This window comes from Xenopus laevis, chromosome 3S (genome assembly GCF_017654675.1).
Source record: "Xenopus laevis strain J_2021 chromosome 3S, Xenopus_laevis_v10.1, whole genome shotgun sequence".
NCBI lineage: Eukaryota > Metazoa > Chordata > Amphibia > Anura > Pipidae > Xenopus > Xenopus laevis.
The window spans coordinates 19,113,272-19,132,159 of NC_054376.1; the positions used below are offsets into that span (position 1 = coordinate 19,113,272).

Sequence of the window (18,888 nt, forward strand, 5' to 3'; positions counted from 1 at the left end):
GGATGACCTCATGTCTCTAGCCATCCAAGTAGATAGACGACAGAGGGAGAGAAGGGGTGAGAGGGGAACTTCTTTTCATTCTCGGATTTCCAATGTTAAGTCTTTCCTTCCCAATGTGGTTACTAATGTCAAAACTCCTAATCCCTCTGTGCCTTCCCATCTAATCCCATCCAACTCCTGAGGAAAAGGCCCGCAGGCGAAATTTGGGTCTTTGCATTTATTGTGGGGAAAAGGGTCATTTTCTAAATCTATGTCCTAAGAGGCCGGGAAACTTCCAAGCCTAAATGGAGAAGGGGAGCTCCATTTGGGCATGGAAGTTTCCCCTCCCCATTCTTCCTCTAGTATTATGTTACTGGTTAAATTAACATGGCCTATGGGCTCTGTCAAGGTCTCCGCTTTTGTGGATTCTGGGGCGGTGGGGAATTTTTTGGATGCTGCCTTTGCAGCAAAATGTTGTGTTCCTCTAACCCCTCTAATTCCTCCTATGAGGATATTAGCGGTTGATAAAAAACCTTTAGGGTCAGGTCTGGTAACTAAAAAGACTGAGGTCATGGCTTTGTGTGTCAGCAACTTGCACTGTGAGGAATTAACCTTTTATATTATTGAGGGTGCTTCCTCTCCTTTAATCTTGGGGTTACCTTGGTTGCAAGCACACAACCCACATATTGACTGGGGAGGTTCTTCAATGGAGTTTAAAATGCCAAGGTTCCTGCATTCCTCCGGTGGTAGCTACTACATCTTAGAGGGAAGAAAGCTGCAGAGACCTTACCCCCCCCATATAGGCAGTATGACTGTCCAATTGACCTTATCCCTGGGTCCACTCCTCCTCAAGGTAGAACATACCCTCTCTCCTTGCCTGAAGCCCAGGAATGTGAGAGTATATTCAGGAAAACCTCGGGATTCATCAGACCCTCTAGTTCCCCTGCTGGTGCGGGGGAAAAAAAGATGGTGGTCTTCATCCCTGTATTGACTACAGGGGTCTAAATAAAATCACCATAAAAAAACGTTATCCTCTTCCTCTAATTTCAGAGTTATTTGATCAAGTTAGAAATGCTAATATTTATTCCAAGCTTGATCTTAGAGGTGCATATAACCTCATTCGTATCAGGAAAGTGGATGAGTGGAAAACGGCCTATAACACCAGAGACGGCCACTACTAATATTTAGTAATGCCGTTTGGTCTTTGTAACGCCCCCGCAGTGTTTCAGGAATTTGTCAATGACATTTAAACGATATCCTGATATTTTCTTCTAACTTATGTTATCATCGTAAGCATGTGCGGGAGGTGTTACTCAGGTTGAGGAGAAATAATCTCTACGCCAAACTAGAAAAATGCACCTTTGAGGTTTCGTCTGTCCAATTTTTGGGGTTTAACATTTCCAGCAAGGGTCTGGAGATGGATCCTGGGAAAGTTATAGTGGTAAAGATTGGGCCCAGCTACTTTCTTTGAGGGCAACCCAAGGGTTCTTGGGGTTCGCCAACTATTATCGCCAATTTATTAAAACATTTTCCCTAATTGTGGCCCTTATCACTGATTTAACGAAAAAAGGTGCAGATCCGAGTATGTGGCCTCCCAATGCTATTCAAGCCTTCAAAATCCTCAAGGAGGAGTTTGCGTCTGCCTACATTCTTCGTCACCTGGACACCACACTTCCATTCATTGTTGAGGTTGAAGCCTCAGAGGTGGGGTGGTGGCAGTCCTTTCTCAAAGACATCCAACAACCAACAAGGTACACCCTTGCGCCTTTTTCTCTAAAAAAAATTCGCCTGCCGAGGCTAATTATGATATTGGAAATAGAGAATAGTTGGCTGTTAAGTAGGGATGTAGCGAACGTCGGAAAAAAAGTTCGCGAACATATTCGCGAACTTGCGCAAAAACGCGAGCGGTTCGCGAACGGTTCGCGAACCCCATAGACTTCAATGGGAAGGCGAACTTTAACATCTAGAAAAGACATTTCTGGCCAGAAAAATGATTTTAAAGTTGTTTAAAGGGTGCAACGACCTGGACAGTGGCATGCCAGAGGGGGATCAAGGGCAAAAATGTATCTGAAAAATCTGCCTGTGTGTGCTTGGAAGAGATAGTGTAGGGGGAGAGCTGTTAGTGATTTCAGGGACAGATGATAGTAAGTTTGCTGGCTAGTAATCTGCTTGATACTGCTCTGTATTGGAGGGACAGAAGTCTGCAGGGATTTGAGGGACATTTTAGCTTAGGTAGCTTTGCTGGCTAGTAATCTACTGTTCTCTTTAAACAACTGCCATACGTTGACCTTGTAGGCATTGTTTGCCCAGTTTTTTTTGGACGCAGCCACTGAAGCACAGTTGCCAGAAAAAATATGCCATATAAATGCTGAAAATAGTCATTTTTCGCCATACGTTGACCTTGTAGACATTGTTTGCCCAGTTTTTTTTGGACGCAGCCACTGAAGCACAGTTGCCAGAAAAATTATGCCATATAAATGCTGAAAATATAAATTTTTTTGGTTGCAGCCACTGAAGCACAGTTGCCAGAAAAAAATATGCCATATAAATGCTGAAAATAGTCATTTTTTGCCATATACGTTGAGTCAACGTATGGCAAAAAATGACTATTTTCAGCATTTATATGGCATATTTTTTCTGGCCTCTGTGCTTCAGTGGCTGCGGCCAAAAAAACTGGGCAAACAATGCCTACAAGGTCAACGTATACACTACTACAGCGGTGGATACGGATTACGTAAAATATATGAATGCTGCTTGAAAAAAGTGACTCCGGTGTTTTTTCTGGAGACGGTAATATTATGGATATTTAGACAGAATGTGAACAAGGTCACACAGCTCGATGGCGGGTTGAAGAAAACAGTGTGCAAATAATGCCTACAAGGCCAACGTATTCACTACTACAGCGGTGGATACGGATTACGTAAAATATATGAATGCTGCTTGAAAAAAGTGACTCCGGTGTTTTTTCTGGAGACGGTAATATTATGGATATTTAGACAGAATGTGAACAAGGTCACACAGCTCGATGGCGGGTTGAAGAAAACAGTGTGCAAATAATGCCTACAAGGCCAACGTATTCACTACTACAGCGGTGGATACGGATTACGTAAAATATATGAATGCTGCTTGAAAAAAGTGACTCCGGTGTTTTTTCTGGAGACGGTAATATTATGGATATTTAGACAGAATGGGAACAAGGTCACACAGCTCGATGGCGGGTTGAAGAAAACAGTGTGCAAATAATGCCTACAGGGCAAATAATGCCTAAAAGGTCAACTTATACACTACTACAGCGGTAGTAAAATAAAAAAAAGTAAAATAAAAAAAAAATGAATATTAAAAAAAAAAAATTAAAGTTGGTGCTGCTGAACTACTAGGAGCAGCAGATTAGCACACCAGTCCCACTCCCCAACACTGCTAGACTAATAGCACTGGGCTCTTATAGTAGTAGTAGTAGTAGTAGTAGTAGTAGTAAAACAACAAAAAAATAAATAAAAGCAGTCCTTACAAGGACTACTGTTATTGCAGCAGTCAGCAGATGAGATCAGAAGCAGGACAGCTGCCCACTGCAGCTACATACAGAGCACTGCAGTAGAAGGTAGATTACTAGCCAGCAAAGCTACCTAAGCTTAAATGTCCCTCAAACCCCTGCAGACTTCTGTCCCTCCAATAACAGAGCAGTATCAAAACGATTACTAGCCAGCAAACTTTCAACTGTCCCTGAAATCACTAACAGGCAGCAGCTCTCTCCCTACACTATCTCTTCAGCACACACAGGCAGAGTGAAAAAAACGCTGCAGGGCTTCGGTTTTTATAGGGAAGGGGAGTGGTCCAGGGGAGAGCTTCCTGATTGGCTGCCATGTACCTGCTGGTCTGGGGTGAGAGGGCAAAAAAAAGCGCCAACAATGGCGAACCCAAAATGGCGAACGTCGCGCGACGTTCGCGAACTTCCGGCGAGCGCGAACACCCGATGTTCGCGCGAACAAGTTCGCCGGCGAACAGTTCGCGACATCTCTACTGTTAAGTGGGCCTTTGAGGAATGGCGGCATCTGTTAGAGGGGGCTAAGCATTTAATAACGGTCTTCACTGACCATAAAAATTTGTTACATATAGAGTCTGCCAAGCGGTTAAATCCTAGGCAGGCCAGAAGGGCCTTATTTTATAACCGATTCAATTTTTTCCCTTACCTACAGGCCTGGCTCCAAAAACACCAAGGCAGATGCACTCTCTAGAGGTTTTGAATCCAACTCATCTGATTTTAGTGAGTGCATTCCTATCATTCCTGGTAAGTTAATTGTGGCAGCTCTGGGATCAGATCTTGCCACCTTATTATCCTCAGTCCAGTCTTCTGCCCCTGTAGAAACTCCCTCTGGAAGTTTGTTTGTTCCCAAGAGTTTGAGAGAACAGGTGATGGGCGAGGCCCATAATTTCAAAATGGCAGGACATCCTGGCATCAAAAAAACGGTGTCCCTCTTGTCTCGCAATGTATGGTGGCCTTCTTTTAAGCAGAATGTCAAAAGATTTGTTGATTCTTTGTCAGGACTGCCAGACGTACCCGACCCAGAAATATCCGACGGCGCTGTTTACATTCCCGGCGGTCACAGTGAAGATCCAAGATGGCGGCGCCCATGCTGAACACATGGCTGCAGCGTCGCTGTATGATGATGTCATCTCTGGTGCCGGGATCTCATCATAAAAGGGCGCCCAAAACACTGTGACGGCGCCCAAGAATAGGTTCTGCTACCTTGAACCTGGGTTTCTGTTATCCTGCTATCCTGATTCCTGCTCCTGCCTTGGTTTTGACCCCCTGCCTGGACTCTTGTTATTTGATCCTGATCTGCCTGCCATTGAACTCTTGCCTGGACTTTGACCTTGATTCTGCTTAACCCTTTGGATACCGCGACCTTGCTCCCTCAAGAGGGCTTCCTCCTTGATCCAGACTACCTCCCTGGAGGGAGCTCCCGGCTCCCTGACATTATTCTTGGGCCATGGATCCCACTGAGGAAGCTCAGCCAGATTTCGGCAGGGCCCTTCGAGGTCTGCATACTTGCATGGAGGCGTACGAAGCTCGGCAAAATTATGTCGGATGCACGCTGGAGGCGATTTTGGAAAAGTTATCTATGCTGACGCCGACTACTCCAACGCCGACAACGCCCACGCTAGTTGCTGCCGACATGGCTACCCAGTCCTCCACTTCTGGTCCACGTATTCCTGCACCGCCTCTCTACAGTGGCGACCCTCAAGCCTGTCGTGGTTTTGTGAATCAGTGCCAGATTCGGTTCGCCCTGCAACCTGCAGAATTTAACTCTGAGCGAGCAAAGGTTGGTTTCGTGATCACTCGTCTGGCAGGGAAAGCGCTCGAATGGGCATCTCCGCACTGGGAGAAGGAGTCTCCTTTAATTGATGATTCCAAAGCCTTCCTTCAAGAATTCCGGACTGTGTTCGATGCTCCCGGTCGGGTTGCGACCGCTGCTTCTCGTCTGTTCCAGATCCGCCAAGGAAATCGCAGTGTTGCAGAATATGCCATTGAATTCCGTACTCTCGCTGCAGAGACTTGTTGGAACAATGATGCCTATCATGCTGCCTTCTACAATGGTCTCTCTATCCGCCTCAAAGATGACCTGGTCTCCCATGAATTACCCACGCAGGTTGAAGACCTCATTGCTTTGTCTGTCAAGGTGGACACCCGTCAGAGAGAACATCAAGCTGATAGGGACCGAGTCAAGAAATTTCAACCCATGTTGGCTCCTCGCTTTCAAAGACCTCTATTACCTCCTACCCCCCAGCAGCCTTCTGTTATTCCTCCAGAGGAACCTATGCAAGTTGGAAGAGCTCGTCTCTCTGAACAGGAGAAACTCCGGAGACGTACGGCTGGACTTTGTCTCTACTGTGGGGGTCAATCTCACTTTGCCAACTCCTGTCCTGTGAAGCCTCAGAGTTCCTCTCTTCAAGGTAACCTTGGAAAGACTCATGTAGGGGGCGTTACTCCCAAGTCACAAGAGAACTCTCACAGGTTTCTTCTGCCTTTACAGATCCGTCTGTCCACTAAGACCATTGTTGGCTCAGCTTTTATTGACTCTGGAGCTGCCGGAAATTTCATGGACGCTCTCTTTGCCAAGCATATGAATGTTCCCTTGTTTCCATTGACTCCTCCACTTCGAGTAACCGCCATTGATGACCGACCCCTTGAATCCGAGTTTATCTCTATGAAGACTGGGGAATTGCCTGTGCAGGTTGGGACTTTACACAAAGAAAAGTTATCATTCCTGATTATTTCCTGTCCTTCTGTTCCAGTCGTCTTGGGGCTTCCCTGGTTACGCCTGCATAACCCTATCATTGATTGGTCCTCAGGGCAGGTTTCCCGTTGGAGTCCATACTGCCAACAGCATTGCCTTCCTGCTGAACCCATCCAGAGGGTGAATATTTCTACGTCAGATTTGAAGACGCTTCCCTCCTTCTACAAGGAATTCTCTGATGTCTTCTGTAAAAAGTCTGCAGAATTTCATCGTCACTACGATTGTCCAGTTGATCTCCTGCCCGGAACCATGCCTCCTAGAGGTCGCACTTATCCTCTCTCCCCAGCAGAGACTGCTGCCATGAAGGAATATATCCAAGACAATCTCCAGTGGGGGTTTATTCGCCCTTCTACTTCTCCTGCAGGGGCTGGATTCTTCTTCGTGGAGAAGAAGGATGGAGGCCTACGTCCTTGTATTGACTACCGGGGTCTTAATAAAATCACCGTTAAGAACCGGTATCCCTTGCCTCTGATCGCAGAACTTTTTGACCAACTGAAGGGGGCTAAAATCTTCACTAAGTTGGATCTCCGTGGGGCGTATAACCTCATCCGCATCCGTGAAGGTGACGAATGGAAGACAGCATTCAACACTCGTGATGGGCACTATGAGTACCTCGTAATGCCCTTTGGTCTCTGCAATGCCCCCGCTGTCTTTCAAGAATTTGTGAACGACATTTTCCGGGATCTCTTGGGAAAGTTTGTGGTCGTGTACCTAGATGACATCCTGATTTTCTCCAAGGACCTTGCAAGCCATCGCTCCCAGGTGAAGGAAGTACTCTCTCGTTTGAGGAAGAACTCTCTCTTTGCCAAACTGGAGAAATGTGTGTTTGAAGTGTCCAAGATTCCTTTTCTGGGCTATATCATCTCCCCAGAGGGTTTCGAGATGGATCCTGTGAAAGTGTCTGCAATCCAAGAGTGGCCCCTACCGCTGAGCACTAAGGCAATCCAGAGATTCATTGGTTTTGCCAATTACTACCGGCAATTCATTAAGGGGTTCTCTTCTCGCATTGCTCCTATCCTGGCCCTCATCCGAAAAGGGGGTAAACCCAGCTTGTGGCCCCCGTCTGCTATTGAAGCCTTTCAATCCCTGAAGGATGCCTTCACTTCCGCTTTGGTTCTCCGCCATCCTGATCCGGAGTTACCTTTCTTCATCGAGGTGGATGCTTCTGAAGTTGGAGCTGGAGCTATCTTGCCCCAAAGACATCCCTCTGATGGAAAGTTGCACCCATGTGCATATTTCTCTAAAGTTCTCTCCTGCCGAACATAATTATGATGTAGGAAATCGAGAACTCCTGGCTGTCAAGCTTGCCTTAGAAGAGTGGCGTCACCTCCTTGAAGGTTCCTTGATCCCAGTCACGATCTACACAGATCATAAGAATCTTGAGTTCATTCAATCTCTCAAGAGGCTGAATCCCAGACAAGCAAGGTGGGCTCTCTTCTTCTCACGATTTAACTTTGTCTTGACTTATCGCCCTGGCTCCAAGAATCGGAAAGCCGATGCTCTGTCTCGAAGTTTCACTCCGGTGGATCGTACTCCTGAAAGACAAGAGCCAATTATTCCTCCTGTCAAGATCATCGCTTCTTTATACCCTCAATTTGCTGATCAAATTCTGGCCGGTCAATCTTCTGCTCCTCCTGATACTCCCATCGGAATGGCATTCGTACCTCTTGAACTTCGTCTGCCTATCCTGCAACAGACTCATAGCTCCAAGCAAGCGGGACACCCTGGTTCTGCTAGGACTCTAGAACTTTTACGGCGTCTAGTCTGGTGGCCGACTATTCGTAAAGATGTCAAAGACTTTGTTGCTGCTTGTACCGTTTGTGCCACTTCCAAGCCTAGCCATTCTCGCCCTAGCGGGTTACTACAGCCTTTGCCTGTCCCCTCTCGTCCTTGGACGCATTTGGCAATGGACTTCATAGTCGAACTTCCTCCCTCCAGTGGGAACACCGTGATCTGGGTCGTCATAGATCGTTTTAGCAAGATGGCCCACTTCATCCCTTTACGGAAGCTTCCATCTGCAGTGGAGTTGTCACAGTTGTTTATTCAATTCATTTTCCGCCTGCATGGCTTCCAGGCGGAGATTGTCTCAGACAGAGGTTCCCAGTTCACAGCGAAGTTTTGGCGTTCCTTATGCAAGGTCTTGGGTATTGCTCTCCAATTCTCCTCTGCCTATCATCCCCAAACGAATGGGGCAGCGGAGCGAGTGAATCAAGCCTTAGAACAATTCCTGAGAAATCATGTCTCCCTCTGCCAAGATGATTGGTCTGACCTTCTCCCGTGGGCGGAATTTGCTCATAACAACGCCTGTCATTCATCCACTGGAAGATCTCCATTCATGTCTGTGTATGGCCAACATCCTCAAGCCTTTCCGCAAGACTTTGTTTTGACTGATGTCCCAGCCGCTGATGACCATGCGGCCCATATGTCCGCTATTTGGGCTGCAACCAAGTCTAATTTGGAGAAGAGTGCTCTTGTGCACAAGACCTTCGCGGATCGGAGACGTAGGTCCTCTCCTCTCTTCAAGGTTGGTGATAAAGTTTGGCTTTCTTCCCGAAACATTCGTCTGAAGGTGCCATCTCCCAAGTTGGGTCCGAAGTTTGTGGGTCCATTTCCCATCTTGGGAAATCCTGTGGCTGTCAGACTTCAGCTTCCCCCTGAGATGCGAATCCCCAACGTGTTTCATGTCTCCTTGGTGAAACCCGCTACCTCCAACCGCTTTTCTATTGACCAGTCTCCCCCTCCTACTATCTCTGTGGATGGTCAACAAGAATATGAGGTGGAAAAGATCCTTGACTGCAGAATCTCCAGGGGTTCTCTTCAGTACCTCATCAAGTGGAAGGGCTTTGGCCCTGAAGAATGCTCCTGGGAAGGACACTCTGATGTTCATGCTCTTCGTCTTGTGAGGGATTTCCACGCCAGGTTTCCCCAAAAGCCTTGTCCTGGTGGTCCAGAGGCCCCCCGTGGGGGAGGGGGTACTGTCAGGACTGCCAGACGTACCCGACCCAGAAATATCCGACGGCGCTGTTTACATTCCCGGCGGTCACAGTGAAGATCCAAGATGGCGGCGCCCATGCTGAACACATGGCTGCAGCGTCGCTGTATGATGATGTCATCTCTGGTGCCGGGATCTCATCATAAAAGGGCGCCCAAAACACTGTGACGGCGCCCAAGAATAGGTTCTGCTACCTTGAACCTGGGTTTCTGTTATCCTGCTATCCTGATTCCTGCTCCTGCCTTGGTTTTGACCCCCTGCCTGGACTCTTGTTATTTGATCCTGATCTGCCTGCCATTGAACTCTTGCCTGGACTTTGACCTTGATTCTGCTTAACCCTTTGGATACCGCGACCTTGCTCCCTCAAGAGGGCTTCCTCCTTGATCCAGACTACCTCCCTGGAGGGAGCTCCCGGCTCCCTGACATTCTTGTCCTGTTTCCAACGATCAAAATCCTCCAGGAATTTGTCACAGGGATTGCTAAGGCCACTACCTATCCCTGACAGACCCTGGTCCCATCTCTCGATGGATTTTAGTGTCGATCTTCCTCCTTCTCAGGGAAAGACTGTAATTTGGGTGGTGTTGGACAGGTTCAGCAAGATGAGTCACTTCATTTCCCTCCTACACCTCCCTTCTGCCAAAACCTTGGCAGAATTATTCATTTCCAATATCTTTAAGTTACATGGTTTTCCGATTAATATTTTCTGATAGGGGGGTACAATTTGTTTCGAAGTTTTGGAGAGCATTTTGCTCTTTGGTGGGTATTGAGTGATCTTTTTCTACTGCCTATCACCCCCAAACTAATGGACAAACTGAAAGGGTTAATCAGTCCCTTGAACAATTTCTTAGGTGTTTTGCAGAATTTGCCTACAATAATGCAACTCATTCCTCAACTGGTGAATCTCCTTTTTTTTATTGTTAATGGTTTACACCCCAAAGTTTTTTCCTTTTCTGTTTTTTTGTCCTCTGTACCCTCTGTCAATTTTTCCATCAAACAGTTTGCAAAAATTTGGTCTGGGGTGCACGACTCTCTTTCTGCTGCTACAGCCGCTCAGAAAAGAGCTGCCGATAGATCTCGTAGAGAGGCACCCAAATATAAGGTGGGAGATTCTGTATGGTTGTCTACAAGAAATATTAAATTAAAAGGTCCTTTCACTCAAGTTGGGGCCCAGGTTTATTGGTTCATATACTATCATTGAAATAATGAACTCTTCATCTGTTCATATCAAACTTCCTGATAATTTCAAAATTTCTTATTCATTTCATGTGTTCCTCCTGAAACCTGCCACACAGGTGCGCCAACAATCTTTTCCTCCCCAGTATTGGTTGAGGGTCAGCCTGAATTCATTGTCCAAGATCTCCTCGATTCCCGCTAAGTACGGGGTAAGTTACAATATCTGGTCAAATGGAAGGGCTATGGTCCTGAGGAGAACACTTAGGTGCCTGTTGGTGATATTAGGGCTGATCGCCTCAGGAATCAATTTCATGGCAAATTTCCTGAGAAACCTGGGGGTCCGGTGGCCCCTCCTTGGGGGGGGGGTTATGTGAAGACTTACCCTGGTGGTCTTATGGGAGGAGGTCTGCAGGGACGCCTGCAGGGTCCTAGGAGGGGACGCCCGCCTCGCCATCGCTCCTCTCGGCCGCAATAAGTGTACTGTTAGGGCGCGCCACTTCCTGATTTAACTGCGCATGTGCGCTGGCGCGTGACGCCAGCGCGCAGTGGCGCAAAATTTTCATTATATAAAGCCACAAAGCAGGGTTTTTCATTGCCCGTTATAGGAGTTTGTTCCTGGTGCTTCTGAGCTTTTGCTAAATCTGTTTTGAATCTGTTTGACTCCTGTTGTGACCCCCTGCCTGGCTTTTGACGATTCTACTCTCCATATCCTGACCCTTGCCTGTTTACCGACTCCGATTCTGCTAAACCCTCTGAATTGACTTCCTGGTTTTGACCCTTGCCTGCCTGCCTCGACCCAGCCTGATCTGACTACTCTATTGCCTAATGCCTTGTACGACCTTCTGCCCAAAGACTCTCGCTAACAGTCGTGCCCCTCTGCCTATCCAGAACCTCTTGCCTTGCACCTCTCATTTAAGTCCTGGTGGCATCCAAGTAGCTGAGGGCTCCTCCCGAGGCCAACGGCGGTCACACTACAGGTGAAGCACGAGCCGAGACCAGGGTGCTTGGCATTTGTTCTGGTGTTGGGTGCCGACCGTGACAAATCCAGTACATTTTTTGCTGACTCCGACTCCAGGTAGCCAAAATTGCTTCCAACTCCACAGCTACAATTATGGCATCCTCTCTCCTATCACAGAAACTGCAGGGGTTACTAATGGTATTAGCAGGCTATTCTCCTCTATCGTCATTTGGTGTTGAAATCATGTGACGTGCAGTGGCCATATGATCTAAAGGCTACATGCCTTAATTTAAAAAAGTATTTAAGTTTCTACTGGACACATTTGACCTAAATGACATTATATTTATTTCTGCGGTAAGACGGTATGACTGGACAAATGTGTCAATAAATGGAAAGTCAGTGACCCAACAAATAAGACATGTGCCACAAAGCGACATGACTTTCTAAAGACAGAGCAACATTTACTGGCTTGAAATAAAACCAGCTCGAATTCCCAATAAGGGCAATGACACGTGGAGCTACCTATTGTTGCTACAAAATAGACAATACTGGGGGGCGTGGCAAGGTGGCATGCCGAGAGGTCACATAAGCTAGACATTCTCCCGACCCGAACTGCCAGAAGCATTTATGTAAGTGAAATCCAGCTCACGCTAACTATGGGGAAACACTATAACAAAGCGGAGCAGACACAGCAGAGTGCCTCTGAAGCCGCTCAAAGCACAATGCCACCGTACCTCGGCAAGAAATCCTCCCATCTCTCAGAGGCCCGCGTGTCAAAGATGCCCAAGCCCAGCAGGATCGACAGCCTCAGGATACAGCACAGCTTCTATTCGCACAGACATCCGCTCGCTACTCAGCGCCCTGCCGACCAAAGACGACCTGAGAGCAATGGCGAAAACGCTGCAAGAGTCGCATAAGTGAGAAGATTGAGCTAATCCGTTCAAAAGAGGCTGATTACACCCGTAGGTTTGATATAACTATATTACAAACAAATAATAGAGTAGCCTGAGGCTATTGCTCCTACCAGTATAAGGAACCTCCCTCTGCCTCCTTGCAAACCAGTTTGGGTGAACAGCTAAATCACACTATGAAGTCACGGAATAATTAAAACATAGCCTTTAATAAATATTATTTAAAACCAAATCACAAAAATATACTGGGCCATGCCCACACAGCACACCAAATCGTAAATCTACAGACCCACTGCCATTAATCTGTGTAAGCAGTGCAGGACTATTGCCTTAAAAACAAATAGATTAAAAACCGCATAGGATGGTAAGCGAGGGAGTGAAATAGCCGCTAATTGTGGCGTCTATTCTAAATCAGTAACAGCTATTAGTATTTTCATTCTACCCTCCTTTTGTTTTCCCAGTTTCCCCCCGTGGTAAATTCTGCCTACCTACGTTGGGAACGGGTGGGAGCTGCTCCCCCACCGCCCACCTATGCTGCAAGCACAATGTCACCGTACCTCTGCAATAAATATTCCCATCGCTCAGAGGCCCGCGTGTCCAAGATGGCGGAGTCGGTGGCACGCAGCCCAAGCCCAGCAGGATCAACAGCCTCAGGATACAGCACAGCTTCTATGCGCACAGACATCCGCTCACTACTCACCGCCCTGCCGACCAAAGACGACCTGAGAGCAATGGCAAAAACGCTGCAAGAGTCGCATAAGGCAGATTTCACAGAAATCAAAGCAGAACTGCGCAGCATAGGTGAGGCCCATAGCAAGATGGACAACAGGCTAGGCAAAGTAGAGCAGGCCCATAACCAACTCACACACAGATCCAACTTGGAGTCCCCAGGTTCAGAACGGAGTGACCGAGGGATGTGGTGTGCCGTGTCCACAAATTCACAATTAAAGAGGACATAACACGAGCACTACAGAATGTGGAGCTACAAGGATCAGGACTATGAAGTGTCAATTTTCCAGGACTTGGCCTGGCTCACAATTAAGAACACAGTGCCCTAAGGCCACTCACCACTGTCCTAAGAGCGAAAAACAGCCTATAGATGGAACTTCCCATTAGCTCTCACTGTCATGAAAGAAGGCAGACTATATAGCCTGAAAGAACCAGACAGTCTGGAGGATTTTACACAAGCTCTAGGGCTGCCCACCATGGATCTTAAAGAATGGAGGGAACTAGCCTACAATCAGGGCAGCCATCAGGGGGGGACAGGGGGGAGAGTTGTAGGGGGCCCCGATGGTAAGGGAGGCCCGGCCATGCCACACTTACTTGGTTAGCCGGGCCCCCCATCTTGGTGAGAGCTGCTGACTTTGCGAAGGCATGGATGTTTAAGGGGCCCTGGCCACCAATTTTCTTGTAATGTGTGTTGGGGGGGGGGCTGGCCACCAAATTTTTTTTCTCATGTGGGGTCCTAGCCACCAATATTTTTTAATGGGGGGGGGGGCCTGGCCACCAATATCTTTTTATTAACATGTGGGAACCCTAGCCACCAATATTTTTTTTGTTTTTTTTACTGTGTGGTGGGGGGCGGACATGTGGGTTGGGGAGGGCAGACCTGTAGGTGGGGCTTGCAGTGGGCATAGCCCAGGGGGCCCAGGAAATTTTTTCGTATGGGGCCCTGCGATTTCTTATGGCGGTCCTGCCTACAATGGAGACCTTATGGAAACTCTGGAGATTGAGCAATGGCACTGCAGGAGCAGAACGCACAAGCTTTCCAGCCCATCCACCCCAAGACGTACAAATTGACTTTAATATCTCCATACTGTAACGAAGGCCAGGAGGCTTGCCTCATAGAATTCACATACTTGAATCTTTCTGTGGAGTGACACATAACTTTTTGCAAACTCAACATGTAACTAAGTTGAGAATCTTTTGACTCGCTTATGCCCACTAAAGAGACAGAATCCGAAGGAAATCAAAGAGCTACACAAGGAGGGAGGAGAGGGAGACTAGTGAGAGGAGAGAGAAAGGGGGGGAAAAAGGGGAGAAAAGGGGAAAAAAAACCCCCACACCCCATACACCAGATGCTAACAACACAATAGACTTGACTGCACAAGTGCCGGAGCACCAGGATACAGACTCAGGCCCTCTGGATGACTGCATCCATATGAAGTCATAGGAGATGCTTGAGCCTACTTTTACAACACAACACTGGACTCAATATCCCATTGTATGAGACTGATGATGAGACATTAGGAATCGCCAGGCCTTAAGGCAACAACGAAGGCTGAAGCACTTGAACTAATGTTACTGATCATAATAGTTCGCCATTGTGATGCATTTCTGAAACGACAAGAGGACTCATTCTCATCTGATCTCTGTGTTCTTCCAATGGACCTTCAGCATGTGGAAACGATGGTTTTAACAGTTATATTGTATTTTTATACTATCTTTGTTTGTTTGCTATAGATCCCCAACCACCCATTCACCCATTCTCCCGGTCTTAATAGTCACCAACCACATTTAATGAGCCCATCTGTTAAAATAAAAGTTATCACTCAGGTTGTCTCCCTTCCCCTCTTGGATGACTTACTCCCCAGAAATGCTTATGCGGGCATGTATCTACAAATTGATACTAAACCCACTCTGGCAGTAGCGAATGATAATAATCATTAAACTGCACATTCTTTAATTAAGCCCCAGGGGGTATCCTCAACAAGTTAATATGGCAGTTTGGGTGCGGAGGGATGGCGGTCATACCTTTTGCGCGCCACACCCACGTTCTCCCAACCTAAGACCATTGGGTTAATCCCGAATGTGACATGGGGAAATCTCACATTTGGTGTTCGGTCAATCTCACCTTAATTGTATTTTGTAACAGCATTGTTTATTCCGTTTATATATTTTTTTTCTTTCACCCCAACTTTTTCTTTCTACCTTCCGTTCATGGCATCCTGCTTGGGGCTTCCAGCACTTTACCTCCCTAATTCAAGCAATTCATTCAGGTTACGGGACATCAACCACTGGACCTGCTCATCCACGATGAATAATGGCCGAAATTCGAATTGGATCGCTAAAATGTTAAGGGGCTTCCAATGCTCCCATCAAAAAGGTACAATCTCACACAGGACATAAAACGACATAAGCTAGACATAGTTTTCATCCAAGAAACCCATTTCAAAAAGCAACAAACTCCGCTCCTCAGATTTAGAGGATTCTCAACTATTATCCATAGTACTCCTTTAGCTACCAAAACCAGGGGAGTCATGATTATGATAGCAGATTCGTTAGGTTTTACCTCCATAGAAACCAAATCAGACAGGTCGGGCAGATTCCTCTTAGTCAAAAGTAATATCAATGATAATAAATACACCCTCGCCTCGATTTATGTCCCTCCCAATGAGCAACTGCCAGCCCTAACAAAAACACTTCAAGCCCTAGTTGAATTTAAAGAATTTGAAGGCATGCTCATTGTTGGAGGTGACTTACACATGACGCTTGAGCCAATACTGAACTCTTCCAACGGTCGATCGAGCATACCACACAGGAAAATCGAAGCCTTTAAAAAACAGCTTAGAACACATCCTGGTGGATACTTGGCTCCTTACAAAACACTTTTTTATTCCCCACTTAGTACTTACAGCAGACTGGGCTACATTTTCATACGACACGCAGATATCAACCTCCTTCAAGACGCCACAATAGATACAATTACTTGGTCAGATCATGCACCCATTACATGCACTGTCCTACGTAAAGTCCCTACACACAGAACCTTCTCACGGAGGCTAAATGATTCTCTCCTTTGTGACAAAGCTACAAAGAAAGACATAACCCAAAAACTTCAGAATTATTTTCAGGAAAATAAGTCAGATCAGATTGACCCATGGTCTCTCTAGATGGCACACAAATGTATCATTAGAGGAGAGTTAATCCAGATAGGAGCTAGAAAAAAAAAAGAGAATGCAACGCTAGAATCCAATCCCTTGAAGCACAAGGAATAAATATTCCAGATTCGCTGACATTTTAGCAGAATTGACACAGGCCAGGAAAGAACTACGGGACACATACTCAGCATTCATGGTTAGAGTAATCAAAATTCATAAAAAACTATTCTGAACACGACAATAAATGCGGCCGCCTCCTAGCTGCTGCACTAAAAAAAAAAAGCAACTAAGAAACCACATTTCTAAAATTCAAACCCCAGAAGGGAAAACAGTAAATACATCTACAAATATTGCTGAAGTCTTTCATCAATACTACACTAAACTCAGCTCAACCCCTCTGATATTCCGCAGGATAGAATCAACAACAAAACACGCACCTGTAATGAATATATCAAAGACTCTAAAATCCCACAACTCACAGACGAAGTCAAAAAGGTTCTAGACTCCCCATTAACTAAAGAAGAGTTCACACTCGCTATTAAGACAACAAAATCTGGAAAAGCCCCCAGACCTGACGGTCGTATCCTATTATAAAGAACTAAGTGACTGCCTCATACCACATCTAATTGTCACAACCAATTCCATTACAGACACCAAGGCAATCCCTCAGGAGGCAGAGAAGGGCAAAGACTCAACTGACCCGGGAAGCTTCAGACCCATTTCCCTAATGAGAAATAGTCCTCCACCTGCTTTACCTATCTTGGCACAAGAGTATTCCCTGACATGAAACAAACCATTAATAGAAACGACACAGACTTCCTAAACTCTATCAAAACAGACTTAAGGGACTGGACGAACAGGACACTATCATGGCTAGGTCGCATTAATACTCTCAAGATGAACATTCTACCCCATTTTCTATACATCTCCCAAGCTATCCCATATCCTTCCCCCAGTGGTACCTTACAAACAATGCATACGCTCACAAAAAAAATTATTTGGGCGGATAAAAACCCAAGGCTAGCAAGATCTACTTTAAGAGCAACTAAGGTACAAGGTGGACTAGGCCTCCTGACTGGCAGAAATATCACCAAGCCATGATCATTAACAGATGCTTAGACTGGGCCTTTTTTCAGGAAAACCAAGCTATGGGTAAGGATAGAACAGGAATCCTTAGTAACCCCGCTGTGGGCTGCCCCATGGTTACCCCCAGCAGACAGAACTTATAGAGATAGAACAGATGCTAAATTAAAATACATACTGGATACCTGGGATACCCTTGCCAAATGGATTAATTCTCCCTCCCCTCTATTTACAGGCATAGGCAAACCCCAAATTCACCCCAGGCCTGGACCTAGAGAATTACAAAGGGTGTACATACTCCTACATGCTGGAGCCGACCGATTTTATAATCAAGGCAGAATGAAAGACATTGAAGAGCTGTTACATGGTACCCTGTCAGACCTAGATAGATTTAAATATCGTCAAACTAGACACTTCTTACAGGCGACATTCCCTCCCCATAAGGATAGGCCCACTCTCACAAATATAGAGCATATCTGGTCTCGGAAAGACCCCACGAAGAGAACAATTTCAAGACTATGCAAACACATTGCACATATAAAACCCGGACCTCTATCTCTTCTCAAGGACAAATGGCAACAAGACGTAAGCATAAACATAACTGAAAAACAATGGGCCAAAATTACTCAACTAGTAAACCAATCCTCTAAATGTGCTAAACTTCGCAAGCTTAATTATAAACTACTCGCAAAATGGTACAGATACCCAACCAAACTGAATAAGATCTATAAGGCAGTATCACCCATCTGCTGGAGCTGTAAGAAGCACCCGGGCACACTAACACACATATTTTAGGAATGCCCCATACTAACACATTTTGGACCACAGTACACAACACTATTAAAACAGTCACAGATATGGAAATTCCAGACAGTCCTCTAGCTGTTCTTCTACACGACACCCCACTCGCAATAAAGACATACAAGAAATCCCTGGCTCCCATAATGCTGGACTCCGCTAAAGCACTAATCTCCCTCAAATGGAGACAAGTAGAAAGCCCACTTTAAAGGATTGGTTATCTATGATCAAGGAGATACATAAATACATACAGGAGCTGAAAAATGACCCGGCGACAGATTCCCAGAATTTTATACAGAAATGGTACCACTGGATGCAATTCACTAACTCAGATTCTTATGCCCAATTGTGTCCAGCATGAGATTCGCCTCGATAATCTGCCTATAACCAATAAATTGTTCTCCCTGTGTTCATTAAGCAAGAAGTGGGGCCCAGCAGTATCCAACCCGGGTAAGTTCTCTAGTTATGATGTATTGCTTTTGTGATTTTAACAAGGCCCTCCTACACTATATGCAGGATCACAAGGGCATATTGATTGTGGGAACCCAACCACACGTCACTCATATGGCTCAGAGTCCCCCCAGGCAGGTCTGCCATAGCTTTTACCCCCATCTCTCATTACTAGTTAACCCCTCACTTACCCTGTCTATCCTCCCTACCTCATTCCACCTTCCTCACTTTATCTTTCCTCGCTATACCCTTTAAAGACCTTTCTAAATTCATAGGCACACAACGATAAGCTTTATTGCACCTAGGGCAAAGACTCGAGCAAGACCTTTGAGAGACACGATTGGCGAGACTCAAAATACTCAACATA

The 18,888-nt window shown here is 46.1% G+C and overlaps 1 protein-coding gene across 4 annotated transcripts in view; it reads right to left on the reverse strand.

The window, feature by feature from the left end:
* tecr.S (trans-2,3-enoyl-CoA reductase S homeolog) overlaps positions 1-18,888 on the reverse strand; it is a 71,454-nt gene that overhangs the window by 27,613 nt on the left and 24,953 nt on the right. The gene's annotated exons all lie outside the window — the stretch shown is intronic.